The 26,456-nt window shown below is 43.3% G+C and overlaps 1 protein-coding gene across 1 annotated transcript in view; it reads right to left on the bottom strand.

Moving 5' to 3' along the window:
• lingo3 (leucine rich repeat and Ig domain containing 3) overlaps positions 1-25,348 on the bottom strand; it is a 96,465-nt gene extending 71,117 nt beyond the window's left edge. The window contains exon 1 of the mRNA XM_033046829.1: positions 24,657-25,348. The gene's annotated coding sequence lies outside the window, so the exon portion shown is untranslated. The remainder of the gene's footprint in view (positions 1-24,656) is intronic.
• Positions 25,349-26,456: the final 1,108 nt, after the last annotated feature.

The following is a 26,456-nucleotide window of genomic DNA, read 5'->3' as shown; positions in this document are numbered from 1 at the left end:
GTGAATGCGCTGTATTCACTAATGAGTGCAATTTAATATTAATGATATTCTAAATCCTCTTCATTTGTCAGGAAACAAATGAAAGATTTTGTACATTTTATGTAACATCATTAATCGGGAAAACTATTTACTTCATTTTTTCCCCTTCAAGGTGCCTGCCATTTCACCGTAATGTTACAAATGTAGTGAATTACATGAAAACAAAAATAGATCAAAATAGTTGATGCCCACATGGCTCGATCAGTAATCTTTTATCTACCCTCTGGCTGTTCAAGTGAGATTACAAGCCATCACTACATTGCATAAAACACTTCTCTTTTGCAGTCTGCAGAAGTCTACCTAAGCTTTAAAATATCCTTCAAGGCGGTGAGTAAAATTGCTTTATACATCTGTACATCCACCTTAATCTCTTAACAGCAGCAGAGATCAGACAACTCATAAGCAAAGGGAGTGCTATTAATTGAACAACTCATTCTACAAAGCAGTGCCAAAACGAATTACATTTGCAATAATCAAAATGGGTTCAGGGAACACAATGGCAAATGAATATCAGCAAAGCCGCAGATAAGAAAGGGAGCTTGCACTTTAATCTTGACTGACAACGTGAAGTTAGGCAGTGTCTCAGAGTTGATAGTGTTTTAAGAAACTCCCCTGTGAGCCCACATAGTGAACTCTAAGCTCCCATTAATGATGTTATTGGATCGGATATTCTGCCCCCTCAGGGTTCGATTGGTTGAATTGATTGAAAGATGCAGCATGGAAACAGGCCGTTTGGCCCATCAAATCCATGCTGTCCATCGATCAACCATTCACCGAAGATAGACACAAAATGCTGGAGTAACTCAGCCGGATGGACAGCATCTCTGTATAGAAGGAATGCAGCTCTATGTTATCGCTTTCTCACCCACTCCCTACACAAGAGGGACAAATTATGGAGGCCAATTAGCCTACGTCTTTGGGTTGTGGGAGGAAACCGGAGCACCCGAAGGAAACCCGCGCCATCACGGGAAGAATGTGCAAACTCCACAAAGACAGCATCTGAGGTCTGGATGGAGCTTGGGTCCCTGACACTGTGAGGCAGTGGCTCTACCACCAATGGGCTGAGACCAGCCCTCAGAACGTCGGTTCACGTTCACAAGTTACAGAAGTAGAATTAGACCATTCAGCCTATCGAATCTACTCCGCCATTCAACCATGGCTGATCCCTGCTTCCTAATCCCATTTTCCTGCCTTCTCCCCATAACCCTTGACACCCGTTCTAATCAAGAATCGGTGTGGCTTATCACAGTGCTGTGTCATCCCACTGCCAATCCAACTGGCCAGAGGCACTCATATAAAGATGCTTACATCCCTCATGATCCATCACACCTCTCAAAGGTATTACTAAAGATTCTTTCTATCCTTGACATTCACATTCAGAAACAGTGGGAAACTATTCATAACTATTCAAATACTATAAAAACGTAAAGCTTTTGTAATGCATTTTTATATCAATTAAAACATTAATAATACACTCACATTTATAAACAAATAAATACATTTCAATACAATAAATCAGCATTGGTACCTGTGCTACTATCCATGAGGCAAGAGCTAGAAGGGCACAAAGTGCTGGAGTAATCTAGTGGGCCAGGCAACGTCTCTGGAGAACATGGATAGGTGTTGTTTCGGGTCAAGACCCTTTTTCAAACCCCTTCTTCAGAAATAGAAGGATAGTGCAGTTTAATATGTTCATATCCTATATATATATCCATAATGTCTATATCCTGTATGTCTACAAAGCCCTTCAATGGGCTTGCCCCCTCCTACATTAAAAGTCTTCTCATCCACCACTCCACCTCCAGGTCCCTCAGATTGGCCGACTTGGGGTTGCTGAATATCCCGCGGTCTAGGCATAAGCTTAGGGGCGACCGTGCCTTTGCGGTTGCAGCCCCTAGACTGTGGAACAGCATCCCCCTTCCCATCAGAACTGCCCCCTCCATCGACTCCTTTAAGTCAAGACTAAAATCTTATCTATACTCCCAAGCCTTTCCTGACGTCCACTGAGCGAGGGCTATATGAATATATGTGTGTAGTTTATATTATTATATTTCTTTATTTATATAGCACATTTTTAGTCAACTTGCATTGAGCCCAAAGTGCTTCACATAATTACATTCACACACACAGGCAAAGGTGGGTGAAGTGTCTTGCCCAAGGACACACACAGGCAAAGGTGGGTGAAGTGTCTTGCCCAAGGACACAACGACAGTATGCACTCCAAGCGGGATTCGAACCAGCTACCTTCCGGTTGCCAGCCGAACACTTAGCCCATTGTGCCATCTGTCATCCACTTGTTTGTTTGTTTGTTTGTTTGTTTGTTTGTTTATACTATTCTTATAATAAATGTAAAGCACTTTGGCCAACGAGAGTTGTTTTTTTAAATGTGCTATATAAATAAATGTGACTTGACTTGACTTGACTTTAAGGAGCTGCTGCAGAAGGGAGGGCTTCAGATATAGAACACAACAGGTAGAACAGCGCAGCACAGGAGCAGGCCCTTCAGTCCACAATGTCTGTGCCGAACACGATGCCAAGTTAGACCAAAGACACAAAGAGCTGGAGTAACTCAGTGGGACAGGCGGTATCTGGAGAACATGGATAGACGATGTTTCGGGTCGGAACCCTTCTTCAGACTGATTGTGGTGGAGGGTGGTGGAAAGAAAGCTGGAAGAGAGAGGGGCAGGACAGGACAAAGCCTGGCAAGTAATTGGTGGATAATCACAGAGGGGGAGCAGCGAGAGTGTCTCGCAGAAGTCGAGTCGCATTGAGAGCTTCTTGAAAGTGATCATATCGGGAGGAGATTTTACTGGAGAACAGTAAAGTGTAGACACAAATAAATGCAGATGCTTTTTTACAACAAAAAATAACCACAAAGTGCTGGAGCAACTCAGTGACAGCATCTCTGGATAGGCGACGTTTTGTATAAACCGGCATCTTCAGTCACCAAGTTAAACTATTCTCCTCTGCCTGCATGTGACTCATGTACCTCCATTCCCTGCATAATCGGATCAATGAGCTTGCTTTCAGGGCAGGTGGGATGAGGGATGGGTTGTACCCGAACTGGAAGGGGATCAATGACTTTGCAGGGCAGCTTGCTCGTGCTACTCGGGGGGGATCTGTGTCTTCTCTCGCACCGTTGCGAGTCTTTGGATCTCTCGTCCTCTAAGGATGATGGAGACAGAATCTTTGAATATCCAGTGGGTGGATCTGTGGCAAACAAGAGAGTGAATGGTTAAAGGGAAGGACATAAAGTGCTGGCGTAGCTCAGCCAGTCAGGCAGCGACTCTGGAGAACATGGTAGGTGGATAGTTTACACAGGGGATAGGCGGGAATGCAGAGTTGAGGTTCATGTTCAGTCAACCATGACCTTATTAACAGAACATCTCTCATACCTCCACCTCTATCCCTCGTGTAGCATTTGTACCCTGCAACATCGAGCTGCTTCTCCTCTCCCTCCCTCAGCCACGTTTCTGTGATAGTTATTATATCCTCATCTTATGTACCTATCCACGTCCTGACTTCATCATCCGTGTTGATGCACCGTGTTGTTTAAACCTAATATTGTTGAATCTTGCCAAATAAACCAAATGGGGTATCGAATCCAAAATGATACATCAAAGAGCTGCAGGAGTAATGATCCATCACCGACACATATCTCTTCATTTCTAGATTAGCGATCTCAGAAGGTGCCAGATTCAACCTGCAAGATGATTTATGCATAGGTTTGACGCCAGCTGCTTAGCACAAAATATATCAGTAGAAAACTGATAGCTACATATCAATATAGCAAGGACATGGCCCATCTGTATTTGTTAAATAATAAAGCAACAATTATAAACAGTTGAAGTTGAGTAACCTGAATTAGAGGAGCTTTTGTTGAAGGAAGTTCTACTTGTGTAACGTCAGAATGTGGAACTACCCCATAACCATATCATCCCTGCCTAATCCTTACTCAACCATTACTTTCAAACTAAGAGACTAAGTCTGGTTCAATCTGGAGTGCAAAATAAAACTACTAACAACAGCATGATAGTGTCATACAGCACGGAAACAGGCTCTTCGGCCCAACTTGACCATGCCGACCAAGATGATGCATATACACTAGTCCCACCTGTTCTGCATTTAGCCCATGTCCTTCTAAACTTTTCCGATCCCTTCCAAAAAGTGTACCTCAATTCGGTGAAGCTACAAAATAAAACAGTTTGAAAATATAAACTGGGTGATAAAAAATGGGAAAACATAGAAATAGTGTGAACGGGTAGTCAGCATGGAATCGATGGGCTGAAGGGCCTGTTCCCATGCTGTATCTTCATCTATAAATCCAGTAGAATAATTCTATTGGCACTTTCAGTTTATAACCTGAATTTAAGATTTGTTTTATTTTAGTAAAATTAAGTTGAGAACAGTTGAGAGTTGAAAAGATTTATATGAAATTAAAATAATTGAAACAAATATAAACGTTTAAAATCATAAACATTGTAAATGTACATTGGTCTGCAGTTCTTTCCTGAAGACCAATCAATCTATTTGGCGTTTTAAGCCCCTAATGTGTTTTAATGATAATATGACTTTGCCACAAAGGTTCGGGCCAACAAGTGGATGTTGAGCAAATGGAATTCTTTGTAATTTATTTATGCTGAGGCTACGGTGACATGGTTAGTGTATTGAGGTGTGATATCTGACTATTCCTGCAAATGGTCTCATCCAAGCGGACCTCTATTGTATCAGAAGATGTGGTTCCAAGCTATCCATAAGTGAGTGCCAACTGGCAGGGTTCTGCTCCTTTGCTTTTCGTACGGAAGGGCTCCCCTCATAACGTCTAATAACAGCCCCTCATAACAGCTACAGCTGGGTCAAGTCTCATAGTCAATCAACACAGAAACAGACCCTTCAGCCCAACTCATCCATGCTGACCAAGATGCCCCATCTAAGCTAGTCCCATTTGCCTGCGCTTGCCCATATACAGTACTTCTAAACCTTTCCTATCCATGTACCTGTCCAAGTATCTTTTAAATGCTGTTAATATTCCTGCTTCAACTATACCTCCTCTGGCAGCCTGTTCCATACATCCACCACCTTATGTGTGAAAAATTTTGCCACTCGGATTGCTATTAAATCTTTCCTTTCTCACCTTAAACCTATGTCCTTTTGTTTATGATTTCCCCACCCTGGGTAAAAGGCTCTGTGCCTTTCTGTACCTTATTTGTATTGTATTGTATTGTATTTTTTAATGACCACACAGCCAGGCTGGTGGAATTTGTTCTCAGTACAGCTCAATACAGGTTCCAACATTTCATCAAACATTCAACTCGTAACGTAGATATACATACAAACAGACACATTTCATAATACATAAGGGCCACGCTTATTCGTATTTCCTCACCGTACGGAGTTTAAAAAGTTAATTGCGGTAGGAATGAAACTGTTTTTGAAACGGGTTGTTTTGGAGGCAATTGACCTGTAACGCCTCCCAGAGGGCAGTAGCTGAAAGGCATAGTGTGCAGGGTGAGTGGGGTCAGTGATGATCTTGCGGGCTTTGTGAAGTGTCCGTTTATGGTAGAGTGATTCAAGTGATGGAAGGGGTAAGCCAATAATTTTGGAAGCTCTGTTTATAATGCGTTGTAGTTTCTTCCAGGAGAGTGAGTCGAGGCTGCCGAACCAAATCTATTCCCCTAATGATTTTATACACCTCTACAAAATCACCCAGTCTCTTGGACTCCAACTAAGGAATTAAGTCCAAGCCTGCCCGTCTTCTCCGGGATCTTTGAGGCCTGGCAATGTCCTGGTAAATCTTCTCAGCACCCTTTGCAGCTTAGCATTCTCACTGTATACTACAGTTGGGCGCTTGAAACGGTCAAGATGCCATTGCGTATCAAAGATGTGACCAATGGTAAAAACAGAAAACAGAAGCAAACTACAGGTAAAATTAACCCCCTGAGATGGAATGTGCTGCTTGTCCGGTCATTACTGCAGGAACAACAAAAAACGCTCTAAAGAAAATCAGTAAACATGATATAAAATACCATGGAGCAGCTGCAGACAGCTGAATGGTTCCCACTGTGACATGAGTAAGATACTCACTGAATAAACGACATCACTAATGATGACTGCGGGGAATTCATTGTGAGGATGGATAGGCATCTATTTGTATAATTTTGCTGGTTCGGATAATGTCAGAGCACGCAAGTAGGAAACTTAAACTTCCCTTCCTGTAAAGTCAGAGGCAGTGGGAGTGTACTGTAGACGGCTGGACTGAGTTTGAGTTTGAGTTTAGTTTATTGTCACGTGTAGTGATGTACGGTGAAAGGCTTTGTTGCGTACTAACCAGCTAGCGGAATGACAACACATGATTGCAATCTAGCCATCTCCACTATACAAATACATGATAAAGTCATTAATGTGAATAACGTTTAGTGCAAGATAAAGTCCAGTAAAGTCTGATCAAAGATAGTCCGAGGCTGCAAGCCCTGATTACTCCAGTCTGGTCTTGGTCTTTTCAATGTTGTCTTTTAAATATGCATATGGATATGCAGGCTGGGGGGGGGGGGGGGATATGGATCGTGTGCAGGCAGAGAAGATTTGTTTAGGCAGATATGACAGTGCCATTTATAATGTTTTTAGATAGGCACATGGAAGTGCATGTAATAGAGGGATATGGACCATGTACAGGCAGATGAGATTAGTTTAAATAAGCATCGTGTTCGGCTGAAGGGTCAGATAATCTGTGCTGTACTGTTCTGCATTCTATGTTCACCACCTCAGCCTCCTCCGCTCCATGGAATTAAGTCTTAGCCTGACCAACCTTTCTTTGTAGCTCGGGCCCTCGAGTCCTGGCAACATCCTTGTAAATCTCCCCTGCATTCTTTAAAGTTTAGAGACATTAAGCTGGAAAGGCATCGGTGATGTTGCAGAGTTTGAAATTGTGAATCTAGGAATAGGTTGGCGTTAGCGTGGGGATTGAACAGTGCAGAGTCTAACATTGTCAGGCAGGCAAATTGATGAAGCTAAATTTGGCGTGACCCAATAGGAACACAAGCTCCAAGGCATGTAAATACTGGCAGGAGATGCTTTTTTTTGTTTTATAAATATTAAGCTGAAGGGAATTTTGATTCACCTCATTTTGAATGTCAAACATTTGGAGCAAAATACTACAGGTTAGAGCCTTTAGACCAATGGAAGTGGAATGTAGCATCAAAGGCTTGACTGACATGTGTGCTTATAGCAGATGACATGATGATTAGAGACAAAAGGAACTGCAGATGCTAGTTTACACAAAAAACACAATGTGCTGGAGTAACTCAGCGGGTCAAGCAGCATCTCTGGAGAACATGGATGATGATATTTCAAGTTGGGACCTTTCTTCAGACTGATTTTGCTGGGGGGTGGGGGGGGGGGGGGGAGAAGAAAGCTGGAAGGGAGGAAGGTGGTGGGACAAAGTCTGGCAAGTGATAGGTGGATACAGGGGAGGGGGAGTTTGATAGGCAGATAGTTGGACTATGGCCAGAGTGGAAAAGACAAAAAGTGTTAGATAAGGAGATAAAGAGAGAAGTGGCGTGAAATGTGAAGCCACTGGAAGGAATATAAATGAAGATTGGCACGTAAATCCTAACTAATACTATCCTACACACTAGGGACGATTTACAGAAGCCAATTAATCTGCAATCTGTAAGTCTTTGCAGTGTTAGAGGAAACTGGAGCACCCGGAGAAAACCCATGGGGACCTGGGTCTCTGGCATTGTAAAGTGCTGTGCCATTATGCCGCCCGTATAGAACAGTCTCTACGGACGTGTACCCCTGGCCCAATGGCTGAAGTCCAGGAGAAGCTTTCTCAGCCATGTCCAGCCCCTAATAGCATCACAGGAAGAAACCAGACTCCAACTATGGACTAAAAGGCTTGAGTGCGACCCCCCTCCTACTGACATGGGTATCACTCCTTCTGAAGCCCTCCCTCCGGGCTCAGAAGCACCATGGGTCCAGTGGAAGACGCTCAACCGCCTGAGAACAGGAACAGGGCGATCAAAAGCTGCCATGGCCAGATGGGGCTATGAAACTGGCCAAACCACCTGTGAATGTGGAGAAAAGGACCATACAATGCAGCACTGCCTTGTCTGCCCCCTACTACCCAACCAGTGCAGCCCAAAGGATCTTGCAGTGTTCAATAAAAACGCAAAGGACTGTGTAAAGGAATGGGAAACTGTCATATAACCAACCAGCTTCAAAGACACGAAAAGAAGAAGAAGATAGAACAGTCCATTCAGCCCATTGAGTCTGCACTGCCCACCAAACACCCTCTTGCAATAATATAATATAATATAATACAATATCATTATTTTTCTCCCACATTTTCCTCCCCCTCCCCACAGAATGTTATTTATATCCCCCAAACCAACTCAGAAAGACCTAGAGCCACACAAATTAATTCAGGACACTGCCTTGCTCTCCACAACATATAGGAGGAGGTAGCTGAGCCAGGTACAATAACAATATTTTAAAATCATTTGGACAGGTACATGGCTAGAGAGATTAAGGTTAGAGGGAATGTGAACCCAGCGTGGAAAAATGGGACTAGTTTAGATGGCGTATTTTAGTGGGCATGGAGGAATTGGGCAGAAGGGCCTTTTCTGTGCTGTGTAACTCCATGACTCTATTGCAAGCACGATTGCCCAACAGAGGCATTACAGATGAGACAAATGGCAAAATACAAAGTACTGAATGAACTCAGTGGGCCAGGTAGCATCTGTAAGATGACATTTTGGGCTGGGACCCTTTCTCAGACTGATTGTCAAAGAGTAGGAGAGCAGTGGGCAGTGCTTAGGGGGAATGGTAAGAGATGGGCTCTCAGAACTCCCCTTGGAGAGAGGAGGAGAACTTCTTCAAATAAGGCATTCTCCGGAACAGCATCTGTCCCTCAACAGATGCTGCCTGACCCTTTGAGTTCCTTAGGGGTTTTTTTGCACAAGATTCCAGCATCTGCTGTCCACTGTGTCTCTAAATGGCAAAAGGTTTCTCAATGAAAATGCCTTGATCTTTATGTTTGAAACATAAAAGATGCTCAAATCATGGGAAGCAGTCGAGATGAAACAACAAAGAACCAAGCACAGGCACAAAATGCTGGAGTAACTCAGCGGGTCAGGCAAACATCTCTGAAGAAAATGGATAAATGGCGTTTCGGGTCAGGACCCTTTATCAGACTTGCTGAGTTATGCCAGTACTTTGTGTCCATCTTTGGTATAAATCAGCATCTGAAGTTACTCCTTATTACAAGGAACCAAGCTTGCTGTAAACATGGAGAATGCCAGGGATGTAGCTTTATAAATGCATTGCGCCTTAGCCTGTATTTATTTTCTCGGATACTTTGAAGCAGAGCTTTGGCAGGCTTCCATTGAGCCCGAAACCATCTCTTTGTCAACATCCCCATAAACAAAAGGATTCTTTCCTCCAGCATGCAGTTGATTTCAATGGGAAATGACAGCTGTAACCCAAGCATTCATGTGCAGTGCAGATGGACCGTTGGGGCACAGACGCTCAGCGTACACACACCATAAGTCAGCGTCCATCTTGGCGACATGTCAGCAACAAAGACGACCAAAAACTCCGACAGTATCACCTTTCAGCTTGCCTCTGCACTTCAATGTCTTTGGATCCACAATGAATCTGTAACGGTGCCGAGAAGAAATCTAAAGCTTAATCTACCAGAGGTGACGATGATCCTTTTCTAATTTGATCTCAATGGAGGCTTCTGGGCAAATTAACTCACAGACAATGATGGAACAGTTGCTCTGCAACCTTGAGGCAGTCAGCAATGATTAAACATGTGAATGGGAGCTCCAAATGAAACATGTTACGAATTCTATATCAGCTAGGAGATAAAGTAGTTTAGCTTTTCTTTTGAAAACTTGGCATTGTGTCGAGAAATCCATGAGGAGTAGCACGGCATATATACATTTGAAGGATGGAAAATCAGATACTAGAGGGTGTTACTTTAAGGAGAGAGTGGCATAGTTTAAAGGAGATGTGCAGAACAACATTTTTCTCTGTTCAGTCTGATTGTTTTGATAGAATGTCTCTAGAATGCGTCGTTGTCATTTAAATGTGATTCTCCCTTTTATGGAAAGTGCTGAGATGTAACAAAAGCAGATAGTTTAGTGTCAAGAACATTCTTGTTTTTTTTATACACAGACAGAGACCATTGGCCCAATGCTATCTCTCAGCAGAGCTGCCCCATCCTTCCCATTCCCCTCCCCTCCTTCCTGCCACCGATTCACTGTCACCATTGCCCATCTGCTCCTCTTTGATTACAGTTACTTAAGTAATTTTCAGTGGTCAAATAACCTGGCTTTGGGATGTAATGTCACCCGAGGGAAAGCCAGGTGGCCACAGGGAGAATGTGCAAACTTTGCACAAACAACGTCGGAGGTCAGGATTGAACCTGGGTCCCTGCACCGACTGCTCAGCCATCATGTTGATAATTTCCCACATGGAAGTAATCCGAGGTGTCAGGGGTTATGGGGGGGGGGGGGGGGGAAGGCAGGAGGATGGGGTTGAAAGGGAAAGATAGATTGAATGGCGGAGAAGACTTGATGAGCCGAATGGCCTAATTCAGCTCTCACAACTTATGAATCAAAGGCATTGACCCCACAGTGATGTGCCCCCAGGTTTTGTACAAAGCTTTGACTGCACAGGGACACCAAGTCACAGAGAGCTGTTCAGAACAAGAACGAGTCCTCTGTAAATCTCAGGGACATAAAAAGAGAAAATGTTCTAAACACTCGGGATCCGTGGAAAGATTTTTAACAGTTTGTGACTCAGGTCCAGGGATGCTCGGGAAAGGACATTCGGAGAGTACAGAAAAGAAGTTGAAAATATGACACATTAATTCCACATACAATATTACTTGTCTTCATCACTCACAAGGGAGCTGCTTACTCATCCGTAAACTCACACAGAGATTAATCCTTTGTAACATCACTGGAAGGGAGTGTGTGGGAATGCGGTGAAATGAAGAGGATCTGCAGAACAGTACGAGTAGAACAGATTGTTGTAGCCAGCAACCAAGTCAGAGAAGCAAGTCTGGAATCCAAGCCCTATTTCCATCTCAGTTGGTTTTTTGCAATGTTATTTTCGATGTCAACTGTTGTACTGTTCCACTGTATTTTAATCTCCTGTCAAAATCCTTTTTTTTTCTAGCTCTCTTTGCCTTTCTAATTATGAATGCTCACACCTGGTCCACTGCCTTATAAACAATAGATTCCATAGTTAGAGGAAAAATGCCTGACCTAGAAACAGACTATATTAAATGTGCAGATGAAAGCACGGCTCATTCTGCTGAATTAGTTCTCTGATGTTTTGTCCAGGATGGGTGAACATAGATCAGTACAGCACAGGAACAGGCCCTTAGGCCCACAATGTCGGTGCCTAACATAATGCCAAGATCAATTCTTATTTGCCTACACGTAATCCAAATGCCACTGCTCTATCTGCCTCCAACACCATCAGCAGCAATGTGTTCCAGGCACCGACACCCACTGTGTAAAAAACTTGCCCTGCACATCTCCTTTAAGTTTTACCGCTCTCTCCTTAAAGCTATGGCCTCAAGTGTTAGATACACGCTAGAATTTAGAAGATTGAGGGGGGATCTTATAGAAACTTACAAAATTCTTAAGGGGTTTGACAGGCTAGATTCAGAAAGATTATTCCCGATGTTGGGGAAGTCCAGAACTAGGGGTCACAGTTTAAGGATAAGAGGGAAGGAAGTCTTTTAGGACCGAGATGAGAAAATCATTTTTCACACAGAGAGTGGTGAATCTGTGGAATTCTCTGCCACAGAAGGTAGTTGAGGCCAGTTCATTGGCTATATTTAAGAGGGAGTTAGATGTGGCCCTTGTGGCTAAAGGGATCAGGGGGTATGGAGAGAAGGCAGGTACAGGATACTGAGTTGGATGATCAGCCATGATCATATTGAATGGCGGTGCAGGCTCGAAGGGCCGAATGGCCTACTCCTGCACCTATTTTCTATGTTTCTATATTTCCATTGTGGGATAAAGATTCAAACTGTCTCCCCCATATACAGATCTGTGGGTAGCATGATGGAGCAGCAAGTAGAGTTGTTTTCTCAATGTCAGAGACCTGTTTCAATCCTCACCTCGGATGCTGTCTGTGTGGGGTTTTCACGCTCTCAAAGTGACTGCTGGTGTTTTCTCCGGGTGCTCTGGCTTCCTCCCAAAGACGTGTGGGTTTTTAGGTTAATTGACCTGTAAATTGCCCCAGGTTGTGTAGGAAGTGGATGAGAAAGTGGGATAACACAGAACTAGTGTGAAACGGCAATAGATGGTCGGTGTGGACTCGGTGGCCCGAAGGGCCTGTTTCCATGCTGTATCTTTCCATAAATCAAAAGATTCACTAACTCTATTTCTGGTACACGAGAGGAAACTGAGCATCCAAAGGAAACCTATACAGGGACAGCGTGCAAACTGCACCCGAGGTCAGGATCCAGCCCGAGCCTCTGACGCCGTGAGACAGCAGCGCTACCTGCTGCACCTCAGTGCCGCCCACTATGTTGGAGCACTTTGGAGCTCTCCAGCACTTTGTGGGTGTTTTTTTTTGTAAACCAGCATCTGCAGTTCCTTGTGTCAACACCTCTTCAATGTAATTTCTCAATAATCTTTGTAAATGTGCACACTAGCACGTACAAACATACACACAAACTCCCCCCAATTTTTACAAGGTTCGTTTCCCCATTTCTTCTTAGTCCGTGGTCGAAGAACCACCTGGAACACAAGCCCCTCACCTCCTGCAGACATTACACAACACATCCGTGTGGACAATAGATCCGCACGAGCAGGAGACTGACCTTCATTGTTCAGTATTCCCCATTCACAGAGAGGGAGCAACCACATTGCGTGCTGCGCTACATCTAAAAAAAGAGATTTCTCCATGATATGCAATGCCATTGGGGGCTGGTGCTATAATCTGGGATCAGTGCTTGGACTCGCTCAGTGGATTATAAGCCGAAAATTGTTTTGTTTCCTCCTCCTGATAATTTTGAGAATAGTCTGTGGGTTTGCATGCATTTGGCACCACAAGCCTATTATCAGTCCTATTTTTGCCCAAATAGGAATGTATCATTCTTTACGACATCACATACATATACAGCCCTTGTCAGGCACACTGCTAGCTGTTGTGTGTGTAAAACCACAGACATGACTCTATAGATGTGGATGATTATCATGTGTGTTCTCTGACACCAGGAACCGAATGCAAATTTGGCAGATGCACAGTTTTATTAGAAGGCACTAGTATTGGAATTATTAATATATTGAATATTTTGTTTATTATGCGTTATCTATGAATATTGTATTTACAGGCCGGCAAGTAAGAATATAATTGTTCCAAGGTCAGTACATATGACAAACATTCTTGATGGTCATTACACACAAAGCGCCAGGAGAGGTTGGATAATCTCAGATTGTTTTCTCTGGAGTGTCAGTGGTTGAGGAGAGACAAGATAGAAGTAAATAAAAATTACGAGAGGCATGGACAGTCAGGACCTTTCTTCCCAGGGTGGAAGTATCAAAGGGCAGAATCTGATCAGAAGATTGAAGGGGGATCTTATAGAAACTTACAAAATTCTTAAGGGGTCGGACAGGCTAGATGCAGGAAGATTGTTCCCGATGTTGGGAAAGTCCAGAACAAGCGGTCACAGTTTAAGGATAAGAGGGAAGTCTTTTATGACCGAGATGAGAAAATCATTCTTTACACAGAGAGTGGTGAATCTGTGGAATTCTCTGCCACAGAAGGTAGTTGAGGCCAGTTCATTGGCTATATTTAAGAGGGAGTTAGATGTGGCCCTTGTGGCTAAAGGGATCAGGGGGTATGGAGAGAAGGCAGGTATGGGATACTGAGTTGGATGATCAGCCATGATCATATTGAATGGAGGTGCAGGCTCGAAGGGCCGAATGGCCTACTCCTGCACCTATTTTCTATGTTTCTATGTAAGATATAGCTGTAAGGTGAGAGAGACAAAGTTTAAAAGAGATTCGCCTTTTTTTTTTTTTACACAGAGAATGGTGGGTGCCTGGAACACATAGCCAGGGGTGGTGGTGGAGGCAGATACAATAGTTGTGGGGTTTAAGGGGTTTTATATAGGCACATGAATATGCAGGGAATGGAGGGATATGGATCAGGTGGAGGCAGAGGAGATTAGTTTATGTTGGCATTATGTTCGGTATGCAGATTGTGGACTGAAAGGCCTGTTCCTGCGCTGCACTATTCTACATATGTTCTTTGAAGGGCCATGCTGTACATCTTGTCTGATTTTTCTTTCCCTCAATTTGAATGGGATGGTATATTATATTTTTTCAACCATCTGGTGCAGCAGGTTGAAAAATAATCAGCGTGGACAGACAGAATTTTGGTGACAACACGAATGATTTCCCCCGCAAATTGCGCACCTCAAGCGGCAGTGCTTTCAAATTTACTCCCATGCGAGCGTAAAGCATGAACCAAATCGGCAGCAATCATGAACTGATGAATCAAGCGTGCTACTCATGAGCCAACTGGCGGAATTCATAAAGCAAGCATCAAGCTAATGCACGGAACATGACAAGTCATGAACCAAGTCATGACGCAGCCAAATGCCAGACATTCGTGCACAAACTCTGTTTGGGGCAATTCATTGGCCAACTCGATCGTGGCTGGACAACTCACGAGTTGGCCCGGGTGCATTTGTAGAGAACGGTAAACTAAATGTTGCCCTTGCTTTACTAGGAGCTCAGTAGTGCCTCCCAGTGAAGCATGAACTTTATTGGAAGAAGCAATCAAAGTTCTAGCTTTGCTGATTTGTTGGTACTGAACTCTCACACATGTCTCTGGGGTTTGTCGTGCATTTCTGGTAAAACTGCTCAAGATTTACAGAGCAACATGAATCAGAATTCTTCTAAAAAATTGTTAAGTCTGCGCAAATGTCACAAATAATGTAAATGCATGCACTACAGTGTGACATAAAATGTCACTTGAAAATATCAAAGATTATATAATGTGAAATATTACAAAATACAATGCATGCATTATGATGGTCCTGCACGGCTATAATGCCTATTTGTTACTGAAACATCTTCTCAAATGTACTTGCCCCTAGCTCTGCCTCTAAACGCAACTCACTCTGGTGCTAATTTGAAGGTGCCTTCTCCATCTGGAACAGAATAGTACAGCACAGGAACAGGCCCTTCAGCCCACTATGTCCAAGCCTTGTGGGATGCCTGCACATGATCCATATCCCTCCATTCCCTGCATATCTATGTGTCTATCCAATAGTGTCAAATACCACTATCGTATCTGCCTCAACAACCTGGCAGCACATTCCAGGCACTTACCACCCTCTGTGTAAAGGTTTTGCCCCGCACATTTCCTTTAAAATCCCCCACCCCCCTCAACTTAAATCTATGCTCTCTAGTCTTTGACATTTCCACCTTGGAGAAAAGATTCTGACAGCCCTATCTATCCCTCTCATCATTTTGCTTACTTCTCTCTGGTCTCCCCTCAGTCTCCAAACACTCCAAACAAAATAATCCAAGTACAATCCAACCAGGCAATAATCTGTGGGTGTAAGAAGGAATTGCAGGTGCTGGTTTAAACATCTAGAGGATAGACACAAAAAGCTGCAGGTCAGGCAGCATCCCTGGAGAGAAGGAATGGGTGACGTTTCGGGTCGAGATCCTTCTACAGACAAAATCTGTGGGCCCAGTTTCCTTAAAATCATGGTCCTGAAAATGTAAATATTATGTACTCTTTAATTCTGCCAGATGAAATTGAAATAATTTAATTGCCACACAACCAAGGTCGGTGGTATTTGGGTTGCCAGCAGCGGTACAATAATAAAGAACACAACCACAATAAAAATTTTACACAAACATCCACCACAGCATTCATCACTGTGGTGGAAGGCACAGAGCTTGGCCAGTCCTCCTCCATTTTCCCCCGTGGTCGGGACCACCACCCTCCACAGCCGTTGCTGCGGGCGTCCAGATGGTAAGGGACAAAGTCAAAGTCAAGGTGAGTCCAGGATCGGCTCTTCCCAACCAGAGACCGCGGCTTCAGGCTGGTGTAGGCCGCAGGCCGGCGGTCAAAGTTTTATCTTGAACATATCTCACCCAGATGATCACTTGGAGGAATATGCTATCACAATGCACAGGGAATCAGTCTTGTTCAGCTTCCTGTCAGTTGCAAAGTTTATTTAGTGGCTTCCTCACTTTACTGCACAAAACTCACACCATGACGATCAGATTGAGGCAAACTACACACCCACTCTCCCGCTTTGCCCGCATTCTATCCACATTAGATGTTTCATCATTGGCTCAACACCAAAGCCCTGGAGAAGGAGGCGGCTGCGGATGTTGGAACATTGAGCAAAACAAGCAAACTGCGGGAGGACATAGACACATGGAAGTGGAAATGCGTGTAACACAAAGTGCTGGAGTAACTCAGCGGGTCAGGCAGCATCTCGGGAGCATGTGTATAGGCAATGATTCAGTTTGGCACCCTTCTCCAGACCTTGCCTATTCATATCCTCCAGAGATGCTGCCAGACATGCTGAATTGTCTGAGTTCCTTCCCTCTGGAGAGAAATGGACAGATTAAGTTTCCAGTCGGGACCCTTCTTTACACTACTTTGTATGGTCCAATCATATAATACTTTGATTAGGCAAAGTTTAGGTGAATCGGTTTTCCACCCATGATGATTCCTATGTTTCCCATTTTCACAGGTTATTAGGAGTATAGTAGTAGAGCCTTAAAGCATGGAAACAGGCCCTTTGGCCCACCTTGTCTATACCGATCAAGTTAGTATAATGTACCAGTCCCATATGCCTGTATTTGGCCCATATCCCTCTGTGCATAAATCCATCCAAATTTGAAAGTCAACTTCCATAACTTCCTCTGGCAGCTCATTCCAGATACAGACTGTTCTAAAATGAGACAGTTGTCGCCGAGTTCCCTCTTAAACATCTCCCCTCTCATCTTAAGCCTGTAAATAGAGTGAAGTTCCCAAGGACCATGGTTTTTAGGTCTGTGTGGACTTGTGGATCTTATTCAGTGACACGTCACTAGGATGCAGAGAAATATAAAACTACTTTTTTTATTCCAACAGCTCCTGTTGTGTGTTTATATCAACAACACCTTTACTGTTTCCCCACATGTTGGCTTAGAAGTTTATCACAGGCTCTTTTGGCTTCTCATAACAGGCGGGGTTAGAGATTTTGATCAGTTATTAGTCCGTGTCGGCTTACTGTGAGTTAAGGTGGACCTGATGAGGAATGACTACAATAAATAAGTAATACTTTGCCACTGATGACCAATGTCTATCTATTACCCATCCCTCGCATCAAAATATGGCTGCCATTCAATTAGATTATCAATTGTTGTACCAGATTTATTTGTAATTATGCCTAGATACTATTGTATACAGTCCTTGTGAGTATCTTTAACAAATGGTGCAACGGGGAGATTCAGATCTGTTGAGCAAGCTATTCCTGGTGTGAAAAATACAAGCCCACATGCACAGGTTTTATGTATGAATATTTCATACAGTTGATTGCAATTTCATCACCAACCTTCCGAAGAGATGCACATCCTGATGCGACTAAACTCATCGTGTCCAGTTGAAAGAATTAGGCATCATAATGGTGCACTCCATGTTATCGCTTAACTAGGTCGAGTGGTAAATGTGCTCAGCTGCTCGTAATAACTTGAGATCCACTTATTGGAGTTGTTGAACCATGGAGCAAATCCGATGCTGAAAAAAGTTGTAGATGGTAGCGATGTCTCACAATTCTACTTTTACCCTACTCAAACAGCACAGTGGCACTAATGGTATAGCCACTACCTCACGAGGCCGGAGTCCCGAGGACACAGAGAGGGGCTGCTGAGGACAAAGGGGGTCCCGGAGTGGATCCAGTGTTGCAAGAGCATTAGTGTCCTCCAATAAATATTGAGATCAACAAAGTCACCATTTTCACTGCCCGCCAGCCATGTGTCCATCCCTTTTCCCAGTCACTTCCTGGGGATGATCCCGATTGTATTCCGCCTCATATTCCCACTCAACCCTGACCAGGGCTTCCAATGCTGTATCCTTTCCGTCACTGGAACTCTTCTGCAAAATTCCCTCTTCATTCCCCCTACCTCACGTCACCTAGAACTAGGTCTCTTAAACCTGACAGAATATATATAATCATAACAGTATTTTATTAGCCAAGTATGTTTTGCCACATACGAGGCATTTGATTTGCCAAACAGTCATACCAATGAAGAGCAATAAGACACCCAAATAAATGTTTAACATGAACATCCACCACAGCGATTCCCCAACATTCCTCACTGTGATGGAAGGCAAAAAAGTTAAATCTTCTTCCCTTCGTTCTCCCGGGGTTGGGGACACTCGAACCTTCCGTTGTTGGGGCGATCTTGGCCCCCGCAGCCGGCGGTCGAACCCTCCGCGTCAGGGCGGTCAAGCTCCCGATTGGGGTGGGACCTCATTTCCCCCGCGCTGGGCGATCGGACCCCGGGTTGGGGCTGGTTAAACCTCATTTGGCTTGGAGCTTCCCGACATCAGCCTCTACCCGAGACTGCGAGCTCCTTGATGTTGATCCCAGACAAGGAATCACAGGCTCAGATGGTAAGTCCACGGCGGTGCGACGGCACCTCCTGTTTTTTTCCGGCTCTCTCCTCACATGGGGCATCTTGTTCGGCATGGACACGTTGGGCCGAATAGCCTGTTTCCACGCTGTTTGACACGGTAACTATTCAATGTTCTGATGTTCCAAAGATGCTATCGAAATCCATTGAAGCAAAAGATGTTGGATCTGGCGAGCCTTGGATTGTTTGACATTTCAGCCTGTTAATGCTGCATAAACTATGTGCAACTATGTAAAAAATGACAAAAGGGACAATAAGTGCTGGGGTAACGAACTCAACAGGTTAGGCAATATCTAGAGAACGTGGATCGGTGATGTTTTGGGTCGAGACCCTTCCTCAGTCTAAAAAAGGGTCCCGACCTGAAACGTCACCTATCCATGTTCTCCTGAGATGTTGCTTGACCTGCTGAGTTACTCCAGCAATTTGTGTCCTTTTGTGTATTAGCCAGCATCTGCACTTCATAAATTCATGTCATAGTAGCCCATCGAGACTACTCTGCCTCTCAATAATGGCTAATCTATCTTTCCCTTTCCCCTGCTTTCTCCCCGTAACCTTTGACTCCCATGGTAATCAAAAACCTGTCAATTTCCGCTTTAAAATTCAATGACTTGCGTCAACAGCCATCTGTGGCAATGAATTCCACAGATTCACCACCCTCTGACAAAATAAATTCCTCCTCATCTCCTTTCTAAAGGTATGTCCCCGTTCTTAGTTTCTACAGTGCAACTTTATGGGATCCAACCCTCCATAGACAGAAACGATTGCTTAAATAGTGGCTGTGTATCCATTGATTTGAATTACCTGCTTTTTACACTGCTATACATCCTTCTGCTTTATTGTACATTATAGTGACACCAAACATGAAGAATTTAAGGCCAGGGACACCTCACACAGGATCTGGCAATTGTCAAACACCAACAAGAGCATAAAACATCAGAGGAATGATCGTACAGTGCCTCGAGAATGGGCTACAGGCACAGATTAGGGCAGATTAAGCTCTCCAGTCTAGAGAGAAGATTAGGAGGCATCTCATCGAGGAATATAAAATATTAAATTGTTTGATAAAAAGATTAATCCAAAAGATAACCAGGGGTTAGTCGGACAGAGGATATACTGTATATCTACACTATAATTTATCACAAAGTAAAAACAAGATCAAATAGACATTTTCTTTCAAGGGATGATTAATATTTGCAATAACAATCTTCTGTGGAAGGGTACAGAGGGAAAGAGACTGATTACTGAGGGGATAGGCTTCAATGGGCATAATGACCTTTAGATTCTTATGTGATAAGGTGTAGGAATCAAATTCCTCCCTGACTGATACAGAGGAAATGGAGCTGACTGTTTTAAATAAATGCACTGGTACAAAACAGCGAATTTGGCTTTTACACGGCTACAAATGCTCTCAAAATCGCAGATCAAAACGTGGACACACTGAGACCGTTAACCATTTGTTACGAGCACATCAGGGCACTGATTGTAAGATAGCTAAACCAGACAGAGGAATTGACACAAAAAGCTGGAGTAACTCAGTGAGACAGGCAGCATCTCTGGAGAGAAGGAATAGGAGACGTTTCAGGTCGAGACCCTTCTTCAGACTGAATGTCATGGGAAAGGGAAACGAGCAATATAGACAATGATGTAGAGAGATATAGAACAATGAATGAAAGATAGGCAAAAAAAGTAATGATGATAATGGAAACAGCCCATTGTTAGTTGTTTGTTGGGTGAAAACGAGAAGCTGGTGCGACTTGGTTGGGGAGGGATGGAGAGAGAGGGATGCCAGGATTACTTGTAGTTAGTAACCTGTTTAGTGCCACCCCCCCGAGTATACTTAGGTTATGGCCAATAGTGAAAAAATAACTTGGTAGTGAACAGGTTAATACTTAACTTGATTCATTAATTTATGCGGTAGAAAATGATTCATGTACCATAACATACTTTGGGGATAATCAATCGATTTATGCCTTTGGGGAGAAAAGTTATATCTATGATTCCAAAATAACATCGATCAATTCTGACTGTATCTGGATTTATCTGATGAATAAATTTCAGGTTTATTGATAATATGTCATATCGCTGTTGTTTAATTATACATTCATGTTTCAATGGTATATTAATACAATATTACTTTGCATTAATCTTGATTTTAGGTGTTTTGATGGATATATGGATAGGAAGGCTTCAGAGGGATTTGGACTGAACACAGGAAAATGGGACTAGCCCAATGCGTCAACTTGCTCAGCATGGCAGTACAACTACGACTGACTCTTTATTTTCAAACTGTTCAGATGTTTTTTTCAAATCTCTCTTTTTGAGCAGTAAATGTTTTATAAGGCATCAGATTTGACACCTTTATTGCGTGCTAATCTGTTGCTATATTAAGGTTTCAACCACCCTCTGGGTGAAAATAATCCTCCTCAGCCTGTAAACTGCTTCATCCTTCCTGCAAAAAATTATCCTTAGGGTTTTGGTGCCTGGGAATTATAAGGAATTGTTAAAGGAAAGATAGGTTCTTGTTTAGTAAAGGGATCAAAAGTCATGGGGAGAAGTCAGAAGAATGGGGTTAAGAGGGAAACATATTATCAGCCTCGATTGAATGGCGGAGTAGACTGGATGGGCTGAATGGACTAACTCTGCTCCTATTTTTTATGGTCTTATTGATTTATGGAAATATCTCCTCTTACGACAGATGGCACAATGGGCTAAGTGTTCGGCTGGCAACCGGAAGGTAGCTGGTTCGAATCCCGCTTGGAGTGCATACTGTCGTTGTGTCCTTGGGCAAGACACTTCACCCACCTTTGCCTGTGTGTGTGGATGTAATTATGTGAAGCACTTTGGGGTCAATGCAAGTTGACTAAAAATGTGCTATATAAATAAAGACATTTTAAAATTTATATCCTTTATCATTTTATATACATCCCTCAGCCTCTTCCACACCAAGGAGAGCAAACCCAACCTCTCCAGTCTCTCTTCGCTGAAACACTGCATCGCAGGCAGCATCCTGGTGAGTCTCCTCTGCACCCTCTCCATTGCAACCTTTGTGTTGCGGCCAAGGACCCCATACTCTACTCCAGCTCTAACCGAACCAATGTTTGAGGTGGCATACATGAGTGGCATAGATATGTTAGACAGTCAGAACCTTTCCCCCAGAGTGGAAATGTCAATGACTAGAGGGCATATCTTTAGGAGAAATTTAAAGGAGATGTGCAGAGCAAGTTTTTTTACACAGAGACTGGTCGGGGCCTGGAAGGGGCTGCCAGGGGTGGTGGTAGAGGCAGCTACGATTGTGGCGTTTACAAGGTTTTTAGATCGCCATATGGATATGCAAGGAATGGAGAGAAATAGATCCTGTACAGGCAGCGTAGATTAGTTTTTTACCTGGTATGTTTGGCACGGCCATTGAGGGCTGAAGGGCCAGTTCCTGTGCCATACTGTTCTATGTTGTTCTATGTTGTACCATAACTTCTTTATTCTTATATTCTATGCCCTGACCATAGAAGACAAGTGTCCATATTCTTTCTTAAACATCTTATCTACTGGTACTGCAACCACTGTCAAGGACTGTACACCAAAGTCCCTTTGTTACTCATAACTCCATTGGGCCCGACCATTCATTGTGTATTTCTTATCTTTATTTGACCTCCCAAAGTAGATCTCTACATACTTGTCAGGATTAAATTTCATCTGCCATTGCTCTGCCCATCTCCCCAACTGATCAATAACTTCAGGTAACCTGGGACTGTCCTGTTTGCTGTCAACCACACCAAATATATTTTATGAAATCTGCCAACTTACCAATCATACCTCCTACATCAATATTCAAATTGTTAACATTTCTAACGAACATTAAGGATCCCAGCACAAATTCCTGCGGTGCACTACCAGACATAAGCTTCCACTCACAAGTATATTCTCCAGCATTACTCACTGTCTCCTGCCATCAAGCCAATTTTGGATCTAATTTTCCAACTTCCCCTGGATCCCATGGGATCTAACCTTGGGCACCAATCTCCCATGTGGGGTCTTGTTAAAGGCATGAACCAAGTGCTACCAAAGTAGAGTACATCCATTGTACTGCCCTCAATATTAACCTCTACAAAAAATATTCAATCAAATGGGTCAGGCAGGATCTCCCACTGGCAAAACTAGGCTGAGTTTATTTTAGTAACTCCTACATTACCAAGTGTAGATTAAACCTACTCCTCAAGACTTTTTTTTAAACAAATCGTCCCTGACTGTCGTGGAAGGGAAGTTCCTTGAGACTACTGTAGTCATTCTGAAGAAGGGCCCAAACCTCAAACGCCGGGTACCCGTGATCTCGAGAGATGCTGCTCTGACCCGCGGAGTTATTCCAGCACTGTGTCTTTTTTGATGGATTATTGGGTAGTTAATGTGCATTTAGAGTGGGAGGCCACAGGTACATTTGACAAGTTAGGGACGGAGAATAATAGTCACTCACACAGCACCGAAACAGTCCCTCAGCCCTCCTTGTGCATGCCAACCAAGATGCCCCATCTAAGTTAGTCCCTATTTGCCCGCGATTCCCATCCATGTACCTAAGTATCTTTTAAATGCTGTTATAGTATCTACTTCAACTACCTCCACCGACAGCTCGTTCCATATACCCACCAAAAGTTGGCTCTCAGGTCCCTTTAATGCTGGGACTACCTGAAATTAGATAAATCAAATTTCATACCAAGTAAGTTGCCCAAGCGAAATATGAGATGCTTTTGCTCCATTTTGCATTTAGCCTCACTCTGACAATGGAGGAGACTTAGGACAGAAAGGTATCTGTGGGAATGGGAAGAAGAATTAAAGGATGCAACACCTGTCCCTATACCTTCTCCCTCAACTCCGTCCAGGGACCCTGACAATCCTTTCAGGTTAGGCAGAGGTTCACTCGCAACTCCTCCAACCTCATCTACTGTATCTATTGTTCAAGATGTGGATATTTCGGCGAGACCAAACGTAGACTGGGCGATCGTTTCGCTGAACACTTTCGTTCAGTCCGCCTGAACCTACCTGATCTCCTGGTTGCTGAACTTTAATTCTCTTTGCCATATAATATTAATAGTTACTTAATTTAATCCTTGCGATTAATCTTGCTCCAGAAGCAATTAATTTAATTCACAAAAACTACAGCAGAAATTCCCTGCAAAGCTGCGATCAAAATCATTTATCCAAACATGTGAGATTTTCTTAATATGAAAGAAAACAGTTATAAAATATCTATTGAAGAACCATACGGATATTTAAATTGAAGAATAAAACAGAATAATTCATCCAATTTCACATCTGTATAATTAATTAATAACATTGATTATTAGTGAGTTGGGTAATAAGACATTCAGTAAAATGTAATCCAAATCAAAAATTTTGATAAATCCAATCTAAACCACTAATAGCAGTTAATTAAGGGGCTTTGGTGCAACAGTATAACATTTACATGTAAAATAACTTTTATGAGCCTTTTGCAAAACTGCGGAATGATTTAAAAGATCATCCTGTCTGACATGAATAGCAATGTGCATCATTGGTATGTGGATGCAGTTTCTAATTCAGGTTAACAGACAATTTCGATGCTTCACCGTATTCTCAAATATCCCACTTTCAGGCAGATTACTGAATCCCGGTTTTGCTGCAGTTCATTGTGCGGAATGCCTCGTGGGCTGCTGATTTTGTTGACATATTCTGGAGCTGATGGGAATTTAAAATTCAGTAACATCTCCTTTTATGCGGGAGATTTAATGTGCAGCATCAAAAACACAGAGCGGTTGGGGGGGGGGGGGGGGGGGGATATTTCCGCTTATCTGTTCGCATCTGGAAGAATACAGTGAGAAACAGGAATAGCTGCAATCATCAACATATTCAAAGTCAGTGGAAACGATGAAGCAGTATTCATCAATGCAACACAGCACTTACCGAGGTTTGTGTTCATCCCTGCAGTCCATGCCATAATCGTGGGTAGCATTAGTAGCAGCTGCAGCTTTCGTCTAAGCTGCTGACCATAAGCGGACTGTGAGCGACTTGCAGTGAAACACTGAACAAAATAAAATCTGAATGGAATGACTGTAAGGTACTTTTCATGTTTTTTTTTTCCTCCTGCTGTCCAGCCAGCCCACACTGCCTGGTGCTATTTTAGGAATGCAGATATGTTTTGCTCATTCCTCTACCCTTTGGGGACATCTCGGGGAAGAGCTGATGTCCCAGAATCAACCTTCACTTCTTCCGATCTGCTTCCAGCCAAAACTTCAATGTTCTGACGAGCTTACATCTGTCAGAGGTGTTCGGAGACTGCAGCCAGTTGTCCTTGCCCTGGCTGTGAATGCCACCGTAGAAATAGTCATTATATCTAGGTATTAATATCCACGAGTCTTCAGGGGTGCCTTTAATGGTTTGCCGCCATAATTTGTAGGTAATCTTCGCAGGCAGCAAAGAAAATAACAAAGGCAGCTCTGGTTTCCCATGTGTCACACACGCTGTCTGTCGGAGCTGGTTTGGATGGTAACCTTGCTCAGCTAACACAATTCTTGGTCGGTTGCCAAAGTTATTTCACGGAGAGCAAATGAGCAGCGAGCGATGTGAACAGACACAGAACTGCAGGTAATTTGAACAAAGACCTCACATTCAGCTTGCTGCCGCTGCTGCTTTATATCCTAGTAGTGTTTCCTTGTCTCCCGAGATCTCGGTTTAATTCATTGCCTGGCGAAATGTTGAGAGAAAAAAATATTTCAATAAATCATCATTAGACACGGGTGAGGTGCCAGAAGACTGGAGGGTGGTTGATGATGTGCCTCTATTTAGGAAGGCTGCAAGGAAAAGCCTGGGAACTATACACTTGTGAAAATAACATCTGTGATAGGCAAATTACTGGAGAGGATTCTGACGGATAAGATATATATGAATTTGGATAGGCAGGGGCTGATTAGGGATAGTCACCACGGTTTCTGATTGAGCTTTTTGAAGAAGTAACCAAAATTGATGATGAGGGCAAGGCCATAGATATTGGCTATATGGACTTCAGCAAGACATTGAAATGGTTCTGCATGGTAGTCTGCTCTGGTTAGATCGCATGGGATCCAGGGAGAGCCAGCCAATTGGGTAGAGAATTGATTTAGTTTAGTTTAGTTTAGTTTAGAGATACTGCGCCAAAGCAAGCCCTTTGGCCCATCGGATCCACGTCGACCAGTGATCCCTGCATATTAACACTATCATAGAAACATAGAAAATAGGTGCAGGAGGAGGCCATTCGGCCCTTCGAGCCAGCACCGCATTCATCATGATCATCCCCTATCAATAACCCGTGCCTGCCTTCTCCTCATATTCCTTGACTCCACTAGCCCCTAGAGCTCTATCTAACTCTCTCTTAAAGCCATCCAGTGACTTGGCCTCCACTGCCCTCTGTGGCAGGGAATTCCATAAATTCACCACACTCTGGGTGAAATTTTTGTTTCTCACCTCAGTCTTAAATGACCTCCCCTTTATTCTAAGACTGTGGTCCCTTATTCTAAGACTATCCTACACCATATAACCATATAACCATATAACAATTTCAGCACGGAAACAGGCCATCTCGGCCCTACAAGTCCGTGCCGAACAATTATTTTCCCTTAGTCCCACCTGCCTGCACTCATACCATAACCCTCCATTCCCTTCTCATCCATATGCCTATCCAATTTATTTTTAAATGATACCAACGAACCTGCCTCCACCACTTCCACT

The sequence above is a fragment of the Amblyraja radiata genome, chromosome 29 (assembly GCF_010909765.2).
Source record: "Amblyraja radiata isolate CabotCenter1 chromosome 29, sAmbRad1.1.pri, whole genome shotgun sequence".
NCBI classification, from domain to species: Eukaryota; Metazoa; Chordata; class Chondrichthyes; order Rajiformes; family Rajidae; genus Amblyraja; species Amblyraja radiata.
The sequence above is the reverse complement of the archived record's forward strand: the minus strand, read 5'-3'. Positions and strand labels throughout refer to the sequence as shown.